The sequence below is a fragment of the Larus michahellis genome, chromosome 1, assembly GCF_964199755.1.
Source record: "Larus michahellis chromosome 1, bLarMic1.1, whole genome shotgun sequence".
Taxonomy (NCBI): domain Eukaryota; kingdom Metazoa; phylum Chordata; class Aves; order Charadriiformes; family Laridae; genus Larus; species Larus michahellis.
The window spans coordinates 211857353-211878892 of record NC_133896.1 but is presented as its reverse complement, the minus strand read 5'-3'; the positions used below and the strand labels follow the sequence as shown (position 1 = coordinate 211878892).

General features: G+C 44.6%; 1 protein-coding gene across 9 annotated transcripts in view; it reads left to right on the top strand.

Moving 5' to 3' along the window:
* FAT3 (FAT atypical cadherin 3) overlaps positions 1-21540 on the top strand; it is a 427575-nt gene that overhangs the window by 15799 nt on the left and 390236 nt on the right. Inside the window, exon 2 of one of the 9 annotated variants that reach the window (XM_074571511.1) lies at positions 12734-12898. The exons of the other annotated variants lie outside the window; for them this stretch is intronic. The gene's annotated coding sequence lies outside the window, so the exon portion shown is untranslated. The remainder of the gene's footprint in view (positions 1-12733; positions 12899-21540) is intronic. 9 annotated transcript variants of the gene reach the window in all.

Here is a 21540-nt window from a genome sequence, read left to right as displayed (position 1 = left end):
TTTGACAGAAAAGGATTTTCACCCAAATGGAATTGTGTAGAAACATTTTAAAACTTTAGAGTGCATTTCTCCCATTTCTCAACTCTTCTGATACTTTTTTCCGTTCTTTAGGGAACAAGGGGGAAAAGAAATGACAAGAAAGAGATGGTTGTTGCCCATCAAAACCTGTTTTTCTCCCGTTTAAAGAGCTTTCATGAACTCGAATGGGACGCTTTAATAAAAAATATGTGTGTGCATGCACGGAATTAGCAAGCATCCTCATCTAATTTTTCTCTTTTTACATCTGTATAAATTTCCTTAACGCGTGGAGAGAGAGCGAGCTGTGTACCTGTTTAGTTTTCACGTTAATGAAGCCCTAGGTTGAAAGAAGATGAAGTTATAAAAATGAAGTGCTTCATGGCATTGATTTCTCTAGACGCTAACAAGGCAGAATTTGAGTGGAGATGACAACAAAGTAATGTCTCTGTGGGCTCAAATGCCAAATTACAGAAAATGTAAATAAATTAACTGAGTCATCCTGTTATTTTGCAGGCTAAGGATGTTGCACAAGCAATTTCTAGAGCCTTCCAGAGGTATGTAAAACTAGTTATGGAGTACTAAGGGGGTGTGACATAGTAAAATAATTTCTTGGTGTATTACAGGATTATATTTTGGAGCGGGTAGTTTCAGACAAGAAATCGTTCTTCATTTAATGCACAGCTGTATCGTGGCATCAGTGGCAGGAGTAATGAAAGTCCACCCACCAAATGACTGTGACTAAAAGACAAGTTCAGTCTTCTTCAAGTTATTGACTGAATCCATAGAATTGTTGGGATAAACGAATGCAAGTTATACATTAAAGAAATGATTAGAGGTGTGGATGCGGCTCCGTTGCCCCTGGAGCAGTGTGGCAGCTTGTCTCTGCCGTAGGATCTTTTTCCTGCAGCCTGTCATACGGGGGATTTTAGAACTACCTCATCGCACAACTGTCTCTCAAAATAACCTTGATATTTGGGAGCGTTCGTATTTGTATTTCTCGGTGGCTTTGTTGGTTGTAATGAATTTACAATAAAAAGGATCTGCCTTTTTCTTTTTCTTCCCCCGCCCCATCTTCATTGGTGCTTTGTGTTCAACCTGGGGTAGCAGCATCCAGCTGGAAACATCCCTAATCTCACATGGCATTTGCTTCTTTAGGCTACGTACTCCTGCATCAGGTTTTTATTTCCCTGTTGTAAGCATTAAAGGATGTTTGTGCGAAAACATCGGCTTTAGGTGGTAGTGCACAAAGACAAGTGAAAAACTGGCCTAAGAAAATCTCTGGTATGAGATGAAACTGTCTGAGAGAAATTTTAGCTTTACTGTAAAATCTCAGCCTAAAATAGAAAGGGGAAAATACTACATGCCGTGTATGTTGGCACGTTCATGAAAATGAAGCAAGCAAAACTGGAGTCCGTAATATCATTAGTTTTATAGCGCAGCTCTAGAACAGTATGTCACTTCAGGAGGAGTCATCATCAGCTCAATGGATGAAGAATAATTACGTTACACGCTTTGGTGTGGATCTTGTTTTGGTGTAGTATGGGTATTTGTAACGCGAGCCCAGGCTGCAGTTGGGTAGAAGTCTTCCTTCCTTTCTGTGATTTCTGCCTGGTTTTGCCTTTTGTAGCTTTAGCAAGTCAGTGGGTGAAAAGAACTCCAAAATGTATTTTGATTGGGTTTTTTTCTGTCTTGCTTTTTGTACAGTAAAGATACATCCCATAAGCTGTGATCTTAGTCAGTCATCTTTGGAATTAATTTTTCAAGACTTTTTTTTTTTTCTTAAGAGATTGAAGATTTTTCTCTTTGCTTTCCCTCCTTTATAAAAGTCATCACATGTGCCTTTTAAAAATGTTGCATTTTCTGATTTAGCATCTTCATTCTGATCTGATATCCGGTCTAAGTTCGCTAAGGAGGCAGAGAGGTGACTTTTGGGACTCTTTTTTTTCCTGTTTCTGAGTTGGCCGCAGATTAATACAATTTTTTCATTACTTTCTGGAAATAGAAATACAGAGAGATAATACACCTATGCAGAAGTAATATCCATCTATGAGGAGGTGAGTAGAAAAAAATATGTATCCCGCAGAAATAGAATATATATTAGTTTACATTTCTTTATGTATTTTGAGCTTTAGGAAGTGATAGGGTGAGCTGTTGTTGCAAGCTTCTAGTTAATCTGATATTTTTAAGGTCTGTTTTCCATTACAGTCAGGCAGACTTGTTCCACATTCAAGTTGCTAATTCTTGACGCACAGGATATTTTCCTTCTCATTAAAATGTATTTATTTATTTTGCAGTGAGAATAGCTTGCTTAAGATGCTTCTTTTGATCTTTGGTAATGTCACAGACTCAATAAGACTGCTAGCTAAAGTGGTGTTTATCTCATTTCAGTTTTACATCCACCGTTAATTGGACTTGAATAATGTGACCCCATTGCAAAAACGGTTTTAGTTTGCTAGATCTCAATATGATGACCAATAAGATGCAGGTATTATTAGTGCTTGGAAATTGCTCCCTGTCTGTAATTGGAAGGCTTTTTCATGTGTTTCCATGATTTTATTTGCATTTATTGGGTTTTAGGCCTTTTAAGAAGTAGAGGGGAGGGGGAAAGGTATAGCGAGAAGCACAAAGTTTTTGCGAAATACAGGGTTTTTTTTTTTGTTTTTGTTTTTTTTTTTAAGCTTGAATTTGTAATATCACTTATGTTTCTAGGGCAACAACTTAATGTAATGCAGATCAGCAGCTGAAATACTTTTCCTAGCAGCTGCAGAGGGAAGTTAGCAGGACCCACGGTCTGTTCTGCAGCTGATACTGGGAGCTTTGTGGCTGGTGGGGGTGGCTGTTGTCCCCCCGCTCCCCTTCGTGGCTGGTGCCCGTTCGGGGAGCAGCACACACCACTGAGCGATGCCAGAGTTATTCCCGAGAGAGGTTGTAATACAGGATGCTGCAAGTTCAAGGGAGTGAACAAAATAAGATTTCCTATAGCTCTTGTCTCAGGAAAAGCTCTGAAAGGAGGGAGGAGGTGACGAAGTGAGCTTTCTCCAGCAACTTGGATTGGAGAGGAATGTGAAACTTCACAGTTTTCTCCCATCTCGCTCTTGAAAGTTAACACAAGAAATAGATAGGACTGGGAGACAGTTTTCTGACAGAAATCCCAGAACCTTCATTCCCAGAAGCTGAGACGGTGACAAAAAGCTGGGTACTCAGCAGGGAGTTACCCGAGAATTTTGTTGACTGAGTTAAATCCTCCAGCAAGCAGGTGTCGGGTAAATGTTTTGATTCTTTGCAGTGTATATTTGCATATTTGAAGCTTTCTGGTACTTATGACTCATTTTAGTTTGCCGAAGTCTTAAAAAGAGCAAACCAGCAAACCCCTTAATTGTTATGGGATCGCTGTGTTGTGGTTTCAAGACCTGCATGCCCCAAGCTGGGCTCCTCCGTGTGAAGGTCCAGCTTGTCCTACCCGTATCTCAGGAGGTGATGTACCTGCAGGTCCTGACCGTTGGCATCTTATGGATAGTTATAGATATGTCGCACCTGAAACAACATGAAAAGACTTTAACCACAGCTGGCTGATCATCTCCAGCCCTGAATCCTTTTTCTGCCAACACCTCTGATGGGTTCCTCTTGCCCTCCCCAGCGTGGCTTGTATCCTGTTGCTCAGCCGGGGGGGTAGATGTGGGTTGGGCTGGAGCAGTTCTGGCCCTTCCAGAAGGTGCTATGAAGTGCTTTAAAGGCATGATGCACAGCAAAGCTTTATTTGTCATGATGTTTTGTTTATAAAGGTTATTTTTTTTTTCCTTCATGCAAATATGCTGGGGGGGGGGGTTGGAGGAGGAGAAAACATGCTGAGAGAGTAACACTTGACGCCTTGAAGCATTTTTACTTTCTTGATAAAAAAGCTTTTTCTGTAAATTTTTCAATTTTGGCACTTCTCATTTGCTGGGATCATGAAGGATGATAATGTGCTCTCTGTAACCTCCTTTGGTGTTTTATTTTTTTGTCTGATACATTAATAGATTCCTCGGTACTTGAGGAAAAGCAAGTCTCAACTTACTAGTTGCTGATCAGAATGTGGAAGTGGTATTTTATTTTTTTTTTTTTCCAAAAACTGTAACTCAAGGTTACGCATGTGCAAAAATAGCTCTAGGCTACAACAAATATTTTCTTCAGCAGGTCTAGCTCATGTTATTGACATATTGTTTTGTAAACTGTGGGTGACTTGCATTGTTCTCAACCAAAATCACTTGCATCAATCAGCATAAGAGTAATTAATTTACATATTTTCATTGTGGAAATGTTCCAGAGTTTTTGTTACTGTACAGTGCTAGACTCGAGAGAGGAAAAGTGCCATAACATTTTGGGTTTGTCGTTTGTTTTTAAGTTGTTCTTCACTTCTGTTTGTGCTGAAGAAAGCGTTGTGACCTTCTTAAATTTGAGCTTGGCATAGCATTGAATGAGAATAAAGCAGGGCTTGGGAGTGAAATTGTATTTTGTGACTGCGTCGCACATCAGTACAGCCTTAATGAGATGAGGAGAGGTCGGCTATTGCGTGCAGTAGCAAAATGTAGTCCAAAATGCTTGTCAAGAACAAATGCAAGAGAGTTAACTATTTCCTTTCTGTGTGAGAATCTGAGGCCAGCAGAGGAGACTATGGCAGATATGGAGACTGTGGTGAATTTTGCCAGGAGTGCCCGGCACCTCTCCTCTTGCCGAAGACAAACGAATACATGTTGTCTGTGAGTAAGTAAGTGCTGGCTGCTGTTTTCATGGGGCACCCAAAGGTCTCAGAAACACCTGAACTTCACTAGTCCGTTGCTGAAGCGTGGTTAAAGCACAAATTTCTGAATCTGACGAAATGTAGAGCGTGGTGTGGTTATCGCTGTAGATGGACTGACAGGAGACGGCTTTTGGGGGACTATGAACTTGTGTCTCTGAAGGTGTAGTGTGATGCCTCTGCATCCTGAATATACTCTGTGTATGACTTATTAATAGCTTTTTTTTTTTTTCTTTTTACCTCCAGAGGGTAATGGAGCAGTGAAGCAGGGTGCTCAAAGCCTCCATGTAAAGGGGTACCATACACAGGCTGTTCAGGCAAATCACTTTACCCATACCATCATTAAGAATAAAACCTTGTAATTTTAAACCTGAGACAATGTAATGCAAAAAAAGTCTTTCTTCATTTTACATTATGCATTCTCTGTTATGGTGCTTGGTTTGTTGCCAACATATTACACATTGGCACTGTGACCTTAATTCCTCACTTTTAAGCAGGATCCCACCACCTGAGGGGATATGACTGGAGGTGAGAAGGCTGCTCCGGGAGGCAGGGCATCGGATAACATTTGCCTGACATCAAGTAAAGATATCTTTTAGGAAAAAAAAACAACCGAACAAATCACTTCTGTTTCTCGGTGTTTTCATTCTTTAAACAAGATTCCTGATGTTTTACTTGAGGAGCTGCCCATGAACAGATAGATGAATAGACTGATGGCCTTGCTTTCTGATGGCGAATGTTGCATCTCCTGTGCTGATTTATTATTCTCCCGCAAGTGAGAGCGCTGCTGTGATTAAGCTACTGCTGCTGCAGAGACAAGGGCTGCATTTTCTGGCTTCGGGGTCTTGTCCTGAGCTGCGAGGTCAGGATGTAACCGAGAAGCACAGCGGTACTGCTTGTGCTAACCAAGCCCGAGCTGCTTCTCCATGACCAGTGAGAAGCAGCAGGGTTGGCCCAGCTCACTGGTAACGTGCCTAATCTGCAGAGTATGTGCTGCCTTCTGCTTGCTCGTAATCCTGGGTCTCACTTCTCTTGTGCCCACGCAGAAAACCCCTGCTTGCGTGCGGCGATGTTTTCAGGCTGGCTGTACTGGAGATGGCTCAGAGCCCATATTCTGCTTTCACTGAAGCTGGGATCCCTCCCACTTCCAGCGAAGACTCAGGCAAAATCCAGCTGAGTACCAATAAGGTCTCCAGAGATTTCCTGCATTTTTCCCTGGGTACCTGAAAAAGTGGATGAATTTCCTGATGTGCTGGCAAAGAATCAGAGAAGTGCTTGACCCAGCAATGAAAAAGTCCTTGTGACTTTTCACACAGGGACACTAAAGGCAAAGGAAGCCAAGGAAGGTTATAGAGACATATGGGCAACGCGACTGTTGGCAACTTGGCAAGACTGAGTTAGTCCCAGGTGCTTTTATCTGTGCTAACTCTGCTGGGAAGCGTCGAGCTGACTGGAGAAATGCAGTTGTGCTTTCGGTAACTTGCAGAGATTGAAATCTGACTTTACTCTGTACCAGTCTGAACGCGCTCTGCTTTCCTTCCTTTCCGTGAAATCGGAAGCGTCAGGGTACTGCAATTAAGATACCTTTTTGGACTCAAACACATTTTCTTATCCCAGTTACTTTGAATCAAGTGGTGCAGGGGCCTGAATTTGGGCTGTCCACATCCCAAGTCAGTACATTTCTCTTTGCTCTGTGCTTAATTGGTGTGATCTGCAAGCAAAAGAGAATTTTTGAGCTAATCTAGTCAAAGCCTGTCCTCAGAGCTTCAGTTTTTAATCTCTTCCTAGAAGATAAGTGATGGGTGCAGTAGATGGTGCCAAATACAGGGACCCAAACAGTACACCCACGCTGGCAGAGACCACGTACTCACAACCTTGCTCTTTGTAATGACTTCACGCAGTATGAAAATTCATGAGTATTTTATTTTCCTTTGGGTTAAGGAGTTATCTGATCAGCTGTCTGTCATTCTGAGAGTGTCTGGATGCAGTCTGTGTTCCTGTTCCATCTCGGCTCCTTTAGAAAGCTTCTGACTAGTATCCACTGTGCTGGCAGCATCCATGGGCTCTTTTTGGAGAGCACGCAAATGACTGAGGCCCAAAGCCAACTGGTGCAATGCTCACTGAGCACTGCGATGCTTAAATAGGCATGAAGGCTGGAGTTGGGTTGCCTAAACAGAGATGTCTACTGACATGTTAGGAGCTTTAGGGTAGCACATCATGGTTGGTGCAGAAGGGCATGGATCTCTTTTAGCTTCCAAGATGCGTCCAAGATGCCACCATGTCCCAGTGCTTGGGAAGCTGATACTTTTGTATGCGTCTGTTAATTAGGTGATAGCTTGCTATGCAAGGAGAAAGAGACGTCTGTATCTTAATGCAGTGTGGTGCTTCACATTTTTTTATTCTTTCCTGGCAAAACAGAAATTTATTTGATACTGATCCATTATATATCCATTCAATATATCCATTGCTAAGGAAGTTGGAATTTTTTTTTTTTAGGAGAAAATGCAATAAAGACGAGTTGAAAGGTAGCCATGTATTAAACCAAATTCACTATGATAAATCCCGTTGGGATGTGCTTGTATCTAATTCTTCAGCAGTGTACCATTGCAGCAGAACAGGCGTTTGGCATTACGCAGGGGTTAGGTGTGCACTGACAGCTTCCACTATTTTAATTTGCTTTGCTGTCATGTTTTGCAGACTTATCTCTAGTCTCATGCTATCTACTGCATTTAATAACTGGATATTGTTAAAATAAATCTTAGCAAAGGGAAGCTGGAAAAATAAATGAAAGGAGCTGAAACACTAAATGAGAGAAGAATCCAAGTTTTCTTGTGTTTGGTTTTTTTTTTTGGGGGGGGGGGTTTCCCTTTTATAAACCATAAAAAAATAAAAATCTCTCTGCCTTAATCTGGCACTGTGGTAGGGAGTTTGTGTCTGGCCTTATGAGAACACATCTCTCTGAACAGGTAGAATAGGGAAATAAATACAAATAGTGACTTGGATTCTCTAATCATCTTGGATATCCAACCTGAGAGAAGCAAAGCCTAACTTTTTTTATTTTTTTCCTGAGCTGCACCAAACTCCTGCAGTGCACGGGACCTACCTATTTTCACCCTTCTTGAAAGCGTATTCTTCTAAATGCCATTTTAAAAGCATTTCCAAGCAAGATGATGATTCTTTCTGGAGATCTAGAATTTCTTTTTTCCACACTTGGTAAGTATCTTTACAGACAAAAGATACCGTAGCATTTAAAACCAGTTGTATTGGACATCTCGTGTGCATATTTGAGTCCTGACATATACAGGCATGCCTTCAGAAATGGCTGAATTTACAACGTGCCTTGGTGTGTGAGCAACGTGGCTCCATGCCTCCTTTCAAATCAAGGTGGGCAGCATCTCCTGTGCTGAATCCCTCCTTGCCTCACCTCTGAGATGTGCTCAGAGCAGAGAGATGGGCACATCTGCCCCATGCTACATCCCCATCTGTGGATCTGTTCAGGGTTCCCTCTGCAGTGCAGATGTGCTTTTAGGGTCTAAAATCCTGAATTTTAAGCTCTCAGGATCCAGTTGAAGTATGGTTCTTAAGTATCTCTAAAATCCGTTGTCTTGCCACCTCTGTTTTTATTCCAATAGGGAATTTGGTTAGTGATAGGGATTTGGTTTTTAATGGGGTTTCAGTGTGCTGTGTAGGGCTTTGGAAGAAGAAAGCAGCAGCTGTTGCTGCCCCGGAGAAGAGGGAGAAGGAAGAGCACTTCAAATGGTACCTCCTGGGTGCAGCACGGACCAAATTCCTGACCACGTCTGGTCGCTGGGCCGATGTTTCTGTGATGCTTCATGCAAGAGAGGAGGGTATTACCATTCCCAGTCCCCAGCGAGGAATCATGCTACCTCCCTCAAATTGTTCCTCTGACCCCAAAGGGCTGTCGTGCAAGTTCCTTCGTGTGCAAGGGCAGCACGAAGCTGGCTGGATTTCAGCAAACGCCGGTGCTGAGTGGCTCGTGTGTTGTGTGTATACAGTTGCAGAACGCTTTCAGAACGAATAGTCCACAGCAAAGCTGTTCTAATGAGATGGAATGCTGATTGTAGCATATCCTACCCAATCTTGGAGCGCTCCACCAAGCTGAAATACCTTCTTTGTTCTTAAAATAGCCCCCACTGATTCAGATTTTAATTGCAGATATAACAGCCGTCAAAGAAAAGGACGGATGACCAGATGATTGTGTTGATAGTATAAATGGAAGCTGGGGATATCACAGAATCACGGAATTTTTCAGAGTTGGAAGGGACCTCTAGAGATCATCTAGTCCAACTCCACTGCTAAAGCAGGATTGCCCAGAGCACATTACTCAGGACTGCATCCAGGCGGGTCTTGAAAGTCTCCAGAGAAGGAGACTCCACAACCTCCCTGGGCAGCCTGTTCCAGCGCTCTGTCACCCTCACCGTAAAGAAGTGTTTCCTCATGTTTGATCGGAACTTCCTATGTTCCAGCTTGTGCCCTTTACCCCTCGTCCTCTTACTGGCAACCACTGAAAAGAGTCTGTCTCCATCCTCCTTCAGCCCACCCTTTAGATACTTGTAAACATTAATAAGGTCTCCCTGCAGCCTTCTCTTCTCCGGGCTAAAGAGTCCCAGCTCTCTCAGCCTTTCCTCGTAAGGGAGATGCTCCAGTCCCTCAGTCATCTTTGTTGCCCTACACTGGACTCTCTCCAGTAGTTCCCTGTCTCTCTTGAACTGGGGAGCCCAGAGCTGGACACAGTATTCCAGTTGTGGCCTCACCAGTGCAGAGCAGAGGGGGAGAATGACCTCCCTTGACCTGCTGGCCACACTCTTCCCTATGCAGCCCAGGATTCCATTGGCCTTCTTGGCGACAAGGGCACATTGTTGGCTCATGGATAATTTACTGTCTACCAAGACCCCCAGATCCTTTTCTTCAGAGCTGCTTTCCAGCAGTTCCACCCCTAACCTATACTGCTGCCTGACATTCTCCCTCCCCAGCTGCAGGACCCTGCCCTTGTCCTTGTTGAAGCTCATTAGGTTCTTCTCTGCCCAGCTCCCCAGCCTGTCTGGCTCACGCTGGATGGCAGCACGGCCCTCTGGGGTCTCAGCCACCCCCCCCAGTTTGGTATCATCAGCGAACTTGCTGAGCATACACTCTCTCCCCTCGTCCAGGTCCTTGATGAATACGTTAAACAATACTGGTCCAAGTATTGACCCTGGGGGACACCACTGGTTAGAGGCCTCCAACTCGACCCTGCTCCATTAATGACGACCCTCTGAGTCCTGTCACGCAGCCAGCTCTCAATCCACCTCACTGTCCCCTCATCTAGTCCACACTTCCTCAGTTTCCTAAGGAGGATATTATGAGAGACAGTGTCAAAAGCCTTGCTCAAGTCAAGGTAGATGACATCTGCTGGGATATGTCGAGTTCCAGCCTTTAGATCTTCCTTCATTCAAGTGCTGTCGCAGATATGCCTGTGCGCTGCAGTGATTACATGGAGCAGAGGCTCTCTCTAATGTTAAGATGACCCTGAAGTGCATTGTGCCTCATTATATCCACCATGTTGACTAAACTAATCTGACAATAAGCGCGTAGGGCTACAAGGATTTCGGTGCTAGTAATGGTAACAAATAGGCATAGATATTAAATATGCTGGCTGAAGCCTGAGTCTTGATAAATCAAGATGGAATTTACTAATGCGCAGAGAGATCACGATTCAGGAATTCAGTTAAAACAAAAAAACAACCAAGGAAGTGATTAAAATAAAAAAGAGCTTGAAGCTTGGCCACCAGACTACATGTTTACATTGTACATCAGTCAACGTTGGTCGGGGGGTGAGAGCTCTTCTGAATAAGTGAACTGGATCTTTTCAGCACAGACTTGTAAGGAACGGCCATCAGCTGAGCGGCCTCCCATCGTTGCTGTTTTACTTCATTACCTATTGATTGAGTTCTCAAGTTTTATGAGTTCATAGATCAGCCTATGGGAAGAGCCATAGTAGGTTGGCTTTAGTTTATATTTTTTCATTTCTGGTGTCCAGGAGGATGGATTTTTGGCTGGATGCAAGAGGTGTCCGGCAGGTTCCTTGGGATGAAGGAAAGCACCATGAACCTGGTGAGACCATCCACCCTAGCTGATTAGAAATGTAGAGAAGAAATCAGGGAAAAGCCTCCAGATTGAGTCTGTAAATCAGTGCAACGCTAACTACACAGACCAAAGCACTGACACTGCGACACTGTCTTGGAGCCATGCACCGTTTTGGAGAAGGGTAGGAAGTTATCTCTCATAGGGGAGAGGGCGCTTCTGTCAACCTCAGGAGAGTTCTGCAGGGAATATGAGAGGTGTATGCGTGGTAACACGCCTTGGTGATCCTTTTGGGATCCCCAGTGTCCCAGTGTTGCTGGCATACGAAGGTTTCCATTACATCTTGTGTGTTTAGTATTAATCACCATTAGTTACACATTTACAAAATGAAAGCTCAAGTCAGGGAGCGATAAGTGTTACACTTAGCAGATCTGGTCCTTGGAGAAGTATAGGACTGTCTTTCCCGTTCCTGTTGTGAAAGGTAATATCCTTCAGGGTCATTGAAGGTTTAATTATGCCCTTGCAGCATTCTAATATGCCTGAAGGGATTTTGCTGGAACTTAACAACAACAACAAAAGCCAGAGACGAGATGGAGAATGCGATTTTGTTTGTTTGTGTGTTTTGCCTGAAGTGCTGCAAATGGGGAGGCAGATTGTTGTTTGAGTGTCACTAAAACTTTTTTTGTTCTGGTGCATGTTACTTTGTAAACGCAATAATAAAATTAATTTGGATTATTATTTTTTTTTTCTTCCCCTATATGAGTGACAGAGGGGAAACTCTGCTCTGAAGATAATGCCACTGGCCTATGTATGTAGCTAAATTAATTACATGAGCTAAATATGATTAGTAATTGATGGTGTCATATTCTCAGGGCGTGGGGAGAGGCGTGTGGGTGCTCTGGATGCTCTGAGGTGCCTGTCCTGGTGGCAGGATACTTAAGTACCACTTCATTTTGTTCCTTGACACTTGGTTGAAGTGAAAGGAGAAACAAGATGAGCTTTCCTGTCTGAAATACTGTCTTCTTAAGGGCCTGTTAAAAGTGGAAAGTGGGATTGCTTTAAGGTTACAAGAGCCATTTGGGTTACGTTGTAGCCTCACCCGGGAGTGGAGAACAGCAGAAAGTGCTAGTACACTGGTAGTATATTACTGGCAATAATTATCGTGAACTATCCTTTCTTAATGAAGTTTGCAGAATTAACGTGCATGCTTTCTAGCTGTCTTGTGTTTTGGTGGCGGTTTTTTTTTTTTTTTTTTTAACAGCTTCACAGTAAGTTTTAAAACATTGCAGCAGGGCCTTCATTCTGAGCATTGGTTCAGGTAAATCTTTCGGTGGAGGTTTGGGAGGTTTTGCTTCTTTGAAGACACATAAACCCACAGCATTTTATTAAAGACAAGTAGCAGGCATTGCTCACTTGTTTGCGTATTGCTCCATATCCTTCTGATCGCTGCGCATGTCCCATTGCAGGGAAAATGGGACGAGGGTCTTGGCATCTCATATCATTTACACCATTTATGAGCAAGTGATTTGAAAACAAAAGCTTTGGAGGAGGCAACTTAAACGAAAATTGCGAGCTTAAGGAAATTTCACCTGATGACCAAACCCTGTAATTTTTGCAAGCCAGAAAGTAGGCGTTGTTTTTCAGAGAATCTGGAAAAAAAAAACCCCTACAGCCCACTCTCAGATGGGAGGAAGTGAAAGTAATAATGAAAAAGGTATTTGTTCGTGGGCTGTTTGTACCTGCATAGGGAGAGGATTACTGAAACTAGGTGGTACTTCAGTCTATCAGGTGGAGGTGTAACGAGACCCGGTGTACTGGAAAGCAGAACTGAAGGAAATACTTGAATTTTTCTTTTCACAGTGAGGGCAATTAACTATGGGGAAGAACTCAGCCAGAAAAGTGATGCATGGCTGGCACCTGCTTTCACAACAGGGTGCTTCTCTGGGAGAGGTGCTGGAGCTCAGTTAGAGACGGTGGGCCGGATCCAGGAGCCATTTGGCCTGAACTGGCTCATGGCCTGAACTGGTGAGTCAAGCAGCGTGCTCTTGACCTTAAGTTCTGTGAGACACTTGAATCACTCCTCTGTGTGTATTTTCAGCATATTCCTTTAAAGTTCTTTTATAGTTCGAAAATGGGAATTGTCTCATCCTGAGGAGGTGGTAAGTATAAAGGGATGAGTATTGTGGTTTTGGCTTTGATGTATTTTTCAATACCTGCTTGTCCCTAGTGTGCTCAGCAGTACTGTTTGCTTTCCTTCTTGACCACCAGTTGGACTGCTGGTGGTATCCCTTGCATTAGTGTGCTGGATAAACACTTGAGGTGCACTCTCTTTGAGGAGAAAGTATTCTGCATCCAGGTGATTATTTAATGCTAAGTGAGGCTGAAAGATTAATCAGCTAATTACGTTAATAGCATAGTGTTTTTTTTAAGAAAAGGACTGTGCAATACCAAGATGGTATTGCGCAATGAGTCCCTTTGCAGAAAAAGGAGGAGTGCTCCAGGGGACTCTGCTAACCTCAGTAGGTATCAAATTATCAAAACATTAAAATACCTTTTAGTGCATTTTGACCAGGGTAGTGCAGGGCAATGTTTGGTGGCAGTTACGGCTATTTCTTATTCTGTAATCATAGGAGGGAAAAGAAAAACAGCTGGGGATCAATCTGTTCTTGTAAGATTGGGAGGACTTCCTTCATTATTCCCCTTTCATCTAACATTATATTGTATGGAGGTACTGGGTGAGGCTTGCCTTGGAGTTAACATAATAGACCCCCATTTGAAGATCACAATTAAAGTTACCTAGTAGGATGTTTTTAACCAGTATAGACTTGAAAGTTTCCCTAGGGCTGCAACAATAAGTGGGAAATGGTAATGCAGGGAAACCCTGTCATCAGCCCTAAGGAAAGGCTGTCCGGCCAGCTCATCCTTCGCACAGGCGAACAAGAGTTGGGATCTGCAATGGCCAGGTCTCCTTGAGCCTGGGTTCAAACCTGCCCAGACAATGGAGAGGCATTTTTGCTATGTAGAAGCTGCTGACAATGGTTGCAGCAGGGGCACGTCTGTGCAAACGGGCTGAGCTCACCCTCTTTAGCCTCTAGACTCTCTGGTCTGGAGCATGCCTCACTGGGATAGCACCACTCAATAACTGCCCGAAAATGTCCTGCTTGGAGGTGATATGGGCACAGCTGGCAGTGAAGCTCCTGTGAAGGTCCAGCCTCTTGGTGTATGGAGGAGACTCAGCTGCCCAGTGTGAGCTCTTGTGTGCTGCAGATGCTGCACGGCTGATTTTGGGATCCATATGTGGGCTCTAAGCCAACCTTGTAAAACTCATGTGCCTGAAGTTAGGCTCCCAGATCCACACTTGGGCACCCGTTAGGTCATTTCAGAGCTGTGCTGAGCACCAATGTTTCCTACTTAAAGTAAATTGATCAAATAGTTGTTTATCTCTGAGTTTGTCTGACTGGGCTGCCTTCTGCAGAACCGCTATAAGCAACACACACCAGTGGCTGCAGCTGGATCATGATGCTTTGCCTGGTTGATGCATTAAGTCTAGTTGGAGGTCAGTGACGAGTGGTGCTCCCCAGGGGTCAGTGCTGGGTCCAGTCCTCTTCAATATATTCATCAATGACCTGGATGAAGGGATAGAGTGCATCCTCAGCAGGTTTGATGGTGACACAAAGCTGGGGGGGGTGGCTGACACACCAGAAGGCTGTGCCACCATACAGAGAGACCTGGACAGGCTGGAGATTTGGGTGGAGAGGAACCTTATGAAATTCAATAAGGGCAAGTGTAGGGTGCGGCACCTGGGGAGGAATAACCCCATGCATCAGTCCAGGTTGGGGGCTGACCTGCTGGAGAGCAGCTCTGTGGAAAGAGACCTGGGAGTCCTGGTGGACAACAGGATGACCATGAGCCAGCCATGGGCCCTTGTGGCCAACAAGGCCAGTAGCATCCTGGGGTGCATCAAGAAGAGTGTGGCCAGCAGGTGGAGGGAGGTCATCCTCCCCCTTTACTCTGCCTTGGTGAGGCTGCACCTGGAGTACTGTGTCCAGTTCTGGGCTCCCCGGTTCAAGAAGCACAGGGAACTGCTGGAGAGGGTGCAGCAAAGGGCTACCAAGATGATGAGCGGACTCGGACAGCTCTCTTATGAAGAAAGGCTGAGGGATTTGGGTCTCTTCAGTCTGGAAAAAAGATGGCTGAGGGGGGACCTTATCAACACTTATAAATACTGAAAGGGTGGGTGTCAGGAGGATGGGGCCAGGCTCTTTTCAGTGGTGCCCAGTGACAGGACAAGAGGTAATGGGCACAAACTTGAGCATAGGAAGTTCCACCTAAACATGAGGAGGAACTTCTTTACTTTGAGGGTGGCAGAGCCCTGGCACAGGCTGCCCAGAGAGATGGTGGAGTCTCCGTCTCTGGAGACATTCCAAACCCGCCTGGACGCGTTCCTGTGCAACCTGTTCTGGCAGGGGGGTTGGACTAGATGATCTCCAGAGGTGCCTTCCAGCCCTATGATTCTATGATTAATGGCATGGTCAGTGCGAGGCAGCAGGGAGGCAGCAGTGTTCTCAGCAACATAAAGGCCTTTAAATCCAGAGAGGATGGGGAAGAAACTTCAGTGTAGTCACTTAGCGGTAGGTGTCAAGGCAGATATTGAGGGGAAGGAGGGGGAAATAGCAATTCTGGGGATGTGGGTGGGTTGCTGTGTGAGCCCGCTGCCCCGCAGGGCTGTGCTGCTGCCCCATGCGGCAGCCGGAGCCCAGCACGGCAGAGGCTCCCCGGCAGAAGGCATGGATGCTGGAGCAGTGGCTGCCGTCGCACCGTTAGCCATACAGTGTGCTTGAAATCCCTCTCATCATCGTTATGAAGCTGAAATTCAGTGGCAGTTTCACAATGGCACAGTACCCCGTGCGAGGGAGGGAAAGTAGGTCACTGACTGCTGTGTCGGCCTTTGTTTGTATGTCTACTGTATGGCTGTGTTGAGAGCTGAAGGCACCAAGGATCCAACCAGCCAGGATGAGTTTCTCACCCCTTTCCTTCATGTCTGTTTGTCTGGCATGGGAGTTGACTGGGGAAGAGATGCTGGAAGGTTTTGTTGACTTCCTTGCCATCGCTATTAATATTTCAGCAGAGCCCAGAGGTTTTTTGTACGACTGAGCACCAGGTGTTGCGCAGACTGTTCAGACTGCCCATGCGCCAAAGAGTAAATGCTTCAGGTGGATGAGTCAAAGCACAGATGAAGCACAAGAGCGTTTAAATTTTTGGCTGCTGAAGTGTGTGCTCAGTATCTAGCTCCTTGAATTGCAGAAAGCACTTCAGGATACTGATTTAAGGCCTTCCAGGCCTAGAGGCACTGACAGCTTATCGGCACCTGCATTTCAGCAGTGATGTTGCGTGGTGTGTGGACATCCCCTGCTCCTCCTTTTAAAGCTGTGGTAGTCAGAGATCTAAGGGTTGGTAGGAGAGCAAATGAAATGGTAACCCAACCCCATAACACAGAGTTTGGGGTGTTCATTGGAAGGGGAAATAAAGGATGAAAATGATTAAGAAACTGCATGGCAGTTACCTTCGGTCATTGTACAGCTGGAGGCTTTAGCAAGCCCAAAGTCTCAAAGACTGGGTTAGTGCAGTTGTTACCCAGATAATCAGAGGAATATTTGGCAAACCCTTGGATGTGCAGCTGTAACTGAGATCTGCGTTCATTCTTCAGGGGTTGGAGCTAAGCAGGGTGGAGAAGAGCAGTGGACAGACTGTGTTTTTCCTTGTCCTGGCCGCAGCAGATGGGGACCGCAAAGTGGCACAGAAGGGAGCGCAGATCAGGCTCTCCTCCGAGCAACAGCACTGGCCTCCTAGTATTGCCTTTTGGAAGCTGGAATTTTTGATGTAATACAAAACATGATCAGGGACAAATTCAAGTAACTCTTCTATGTTTTAACTCTTCTATGTTTATTCAGTATTTTTCCAGATTTGTTCCTAGCTTCATTTGGCTCAAATGTGCAAACTACTTAAGAAATAAAAAGAAATTACCTTAAGTGGCTTCCTGTGGGGAATGTCACTGGCTGTTCTGAGGACTGTCCATCACTTCTTAAAAAGTTAACTTAAACAAAACAAAACATTGTGGCTTTTTCTGACTGCCACAACTCTTCAGCTGTTGCTTAGCTACCACTTGGCAATGACCTTTCCCCACAGAAGTGATGTTGCGAGCCTCCAGGCTGAAATCACCCAACAGAAGGAAAGAGCATAAAGCCCCTGGATAGGGGTCACCCTGTATCTCTGCTCTGAACTCAGTGCTTTCTGTTCCCACCAGGAGCTCCTGCACTTTATGCATGATATGTCAAAGCCAGTAGTAATTTTGGGTAGTAGGGTCTATGGGATTAGATCTTAAATGTAGACGGTGAGGTTTTTCATTTCTGAGCCATCACTGCCTTCCAGTTGGTTCCTCTGTGAAACACTGGTGCCATAAGGTAGAAGCATTTCTGCAGGGAGACAAAGCTGTGTACCCTGACCTTCCCTGACATTTGGGCAGCAGCACCAAACAAGCTGCACCTGGAAAGCAGCACGGTGCTCCTTCAGTCATGGCCCAGGCATTGCTTTGGTTTGCAGCTTCTTGAATCTAGAATCACAAAATGGTTAGAGTTAGGAAGCACCTTAAAGATCACCTACTTCCAACCCCCCTGCTATGGGCAGGGACACCTCCCACTAGACCAGGTTGCTCAAAGCCCCATCCAGCCTGGCCTTGAACACTTCCAGGGTTGGGAACCCATGCCTCCATACAGAGACCAGAAAGAGCGTTAGAGGGTCTCCCCTGTGAGCCATGGGCCAGGGGCCCTCAGTGTTGGGAGGCACTGGCTGCACAAACCACTGTCTCTGTGGCCTGGAGGGAGTTCTGTGGGATTTTGCAAAGAGAAGGGCAGTCTGTTACGTCTTGGGTTTGGTTTGGTTTGGTTTTTTCCCCATTTTGCCACCTTTTATGTGCTGAAAGATAGAACTGAATACAAACACTGCTGGTTTTATCAGACTGGCAGGTCGTTTTTAGAGAGAAAAAGGAAGTTAATACATCCTACATGTTGTACACTTCATTGAAATTGTAAGTACCCATGTACTAAGAACTCGAAGGTTGAACTTTTTCGGCTTGCTTAATTTTCTTGTGCCTGTAAGCCTTCTCAGGTAGATTCAGCCCATCACGTGCACTTGATGTCTCTTGTTCTGTTGGGCTGTTCTCTGAGCTGGGCCAATGCCTGGCTTGCTTTTTCTGGGAAGAGGGGAATATTTTTGTTTTCAGTGGAATCAAACTCTTATTCCCAGACAAAGCCAGTCCAGCTGCACAGGTATGTATGGACATGCATGGACAGGTTGTTAAGGACCCGGACAAGCAGCCTGTAAGTCGGGTGTGTGTGACAGGGAAAGCAAGAGAAGATGCTAATGTTGCAGATTTGGCATCTGAACAGAGGCTCCCATTTTCTAAATACTAAACAGGATAGCTTCGTTTTGAACCCCAACATGAGAAATCTTAGTTTGTGTCAAAACCAGGGAGGGGAAAAGATGAGACTTTATCACAGCTTTCTGTAAGCCATCAAAGTAGAATTTCATGAGAGGGAGGCCACAGTCTAGAGTACTTTTGTTGGATAGGTTATTTAGAATCTGATTACTACCTATTCTGAAATGGTAAAGAACCACAGATTGCAATGAAGTTGTTACTAGAAAATGAATTTCTGTATCTTTGAACATAGACTTAATAAACTGTTCCTTGGTTAAACACGGTCCCTAAGTAAACCCAGTACTGTCAGGTCGTAACAAAAATTGCCTTCCCTGCCATTCATGGTGGTCCTTGCTTCACTTATTTTACGTCTTTGTTGGGTCCAGGCAGTAGCAACCTTGCTGCCTTAGAGATTGACTGTAATGAGTGCAATAACTGGTCCCGATCTAGCTTAAATAAATAAATAATTAGTTTATGTGATGATCGCAATCATGCTAATGGCAGCTTGAGTAATGAAACCTAAGAAATGCTTTGGAATTCATCAAGTTTTGTGCTAGTGTGAAAAATGCCAAACAACAGTAATAAAAAGAGGTCTCTATTTCAGTTTTTGTGGATGGATACTAAAGATTTTGAAAAGCAGGAGAAAAACTGTCTTATTATCTTTGGGTAGTGCAATAGTAGTTTATTACAGGAAAGGGAGAGTCAGTGGAACAGAAGTTGTATCATTTTTCATATCCCCAAACTCTGACACTGTACTTTTGCACTACAGTATTATTCCAATAAATCAAAAGATGGGATCCCTAGAGGTTTTTGTAAAGGATCATATTTTTGAAGGGAGGCAGAGTTGGGGAGGATACAAAAAATTAAATGCATTTAAAAGTTCCCACTTGTTAAGCTGCTTTGGAAATAGCTTTAGGAGAAGAAAGCAGCCAGGTTCAAGTTCAGACTCTAGCCTCAAGGTGCTTAGGTGCTGCAGTGTTTGATATCTCATCTGCTGCAGTACGGATGCCCAGGACAGGGAATGAGTCAGAGCTTTAGCTGAAATAGAATATGTAAAATCTTGGTCCTGGGAAATTAAGAAAAAAAATTAAAAAAAATCTATAGTATTGAACTGCTGCCTGATCGCTTTCATTTATAAATGATAACGATAACGCTGTTGCATTAGAGGAGAACAGCAAGGATCCATTTTGGACTGTTTCAGGCTTGCGATGGCAGGCTGCTGCAAACACCCTACTAGCCATATACCAAACCAGAGGGAAGGGGGCCAGGTCTGAAGCATGGGCTGTAGCCCTAACTGAAACACCCTGTCCCTCCACAGGGCCCGGTAGCAGCATCTCTGCTCAGCTTTTGCCGAAGAGCTGCCTCCTGCCCTGCTGCCCGGGCGTTCAGTCTCATGTCACCCTGCAGGTCCGGTGTGGAGATGTCCTTTGGGTTGCACTTTAGTTTGTGTCTGGGCACTGTTACTGGTCGTGTTAGTCACGCCACGCTCAGAGGAGAGGGATGCGCTCCCAGACCGGAGGAGTTTCCAGTTTAAGAAGAGTACAAGTCTGTGCAAATGAGCTCAGCGGACGGTGAAGGAGGATGCAGGAGAAGGGAGCGCAGGGCTGGCAAATGTGTGCGTTGCAGTTTCTAAGTGTCAGGTAACTTTTCAGGCTTTCAGAGGGTAAACCAAGGTGGTGACTGGTAGTGCGTTACATTCCCAGCTGTAACTCGCTCTGTGTAAGTGCCTTGGTAAATACATATCCCTCTCTCTCAGAGCTGGCAGGGAAGTGACCTGCCCTTTAATCTCAGCGTAGCAAAATACACAGGAGCAGTCAGAAACACACTGTAATTTCCCACCTTTGCTTTCCTCACATTCTTGCACAGCTATGCTTTTAATTATGTCCATTTTTTGGAAAACATTTAGCTGCCCTCAAGTGACCCAGGGCTCAGTTTTTCTAGCCGGAGTCAATACTAAGCTATATGGAGAGAAGTGCCATCCTGCGTGCTGCTGGAGTGGGTGGGTTGTCCAGCAGGCTGGGCTTCATCTTGCTGAACATCAGGATTCATGAGGTGGGAGGGTACCGTGAGCCAGGCACGCTGTCCTCCCCTCTGTAGCTTGTGGAGAGAGAAGGTCGGTACCCAGCAGTGGTTTTTCCCGTCTTTGAGGCATCTTTTTTGGGATGGGACGTGTTGCCTTGCTGAGGTGCTGGTTGCTTTCCACTGATCAGGGTGGGAGCCTTCCCCAAGACTAGTGTTCAGATGGATTAATTTTAAGTGCGAATAATGCCTTCCCAGTTAAAAGCTGTTCAGTTCCTTGGCATTGGTTTGAACATACTTTTGTGGGAAACTGCAATCTCCTGTAGATTAGGAAATTTGCTGTAGTGCTTAAGGATGGCACCATATGTAATTTGCTAACATGTAGAACATGTTCTGTTTTCAGCATGTTTGTGGGGTTTCTTTTGTTACATTTTTGCTGTCCACGCTCTGGCATCATCATGTACATTTTTGGTGTCAGGGGAGGTAGAAATGCACAGAGTCTCTTCAAGCCAAGCTTTTTGATAAGATCTCTTGTGGGCACTGAATCTTGAAAAATGAGGTTTTGTTGCCTTTTGTGTCCCTAGAATGGATGAAATGGTTTTGAGTGGGCAATGGCTGGATAGATTGTTACCCAGGTCTTGGACGAGCACATGCCTGAAAGTTTTGTTTCTTTACTTGGGTGACTGCATAGGTACGACTGCAGCAGCCCCCAAAATACACTGCAGTGTAGAAACACCTCACCTTGCTTTAAATGATATGTTGGGTACGAGCTGCAATCTAGCAATGGCAGCATGGAGCTTAGCACAGGCTTATTTTCCCTGCTGCTTGTGTGCACTAAACATCTAGGAAAATAGTACAGACATACTTGTAACACGTCTGGAAGAAGAGTGTTATATATAAAAACACTCTGATTAGGTAGCTTTGGGGGGTGTGGTGATTTCCTCCCCCCCCTTCCATGTTTAGATCTGCTATGTATTTGAGCATGGAAGAGTTTATTTCAGAAATGAGGAGTTTAAGGATTAATGGGTTGAATGTCTGAATTTATATAACCACTATATTCAATGTATTCAACAACTTCAGTTGTTTTCTGTCCATCATTTCTTCCTTTTCAGTCCATTTAACTTGTTTCCTTAAGGGCTTAGACTTATATTCATTTCTGAAATACAAACACTAG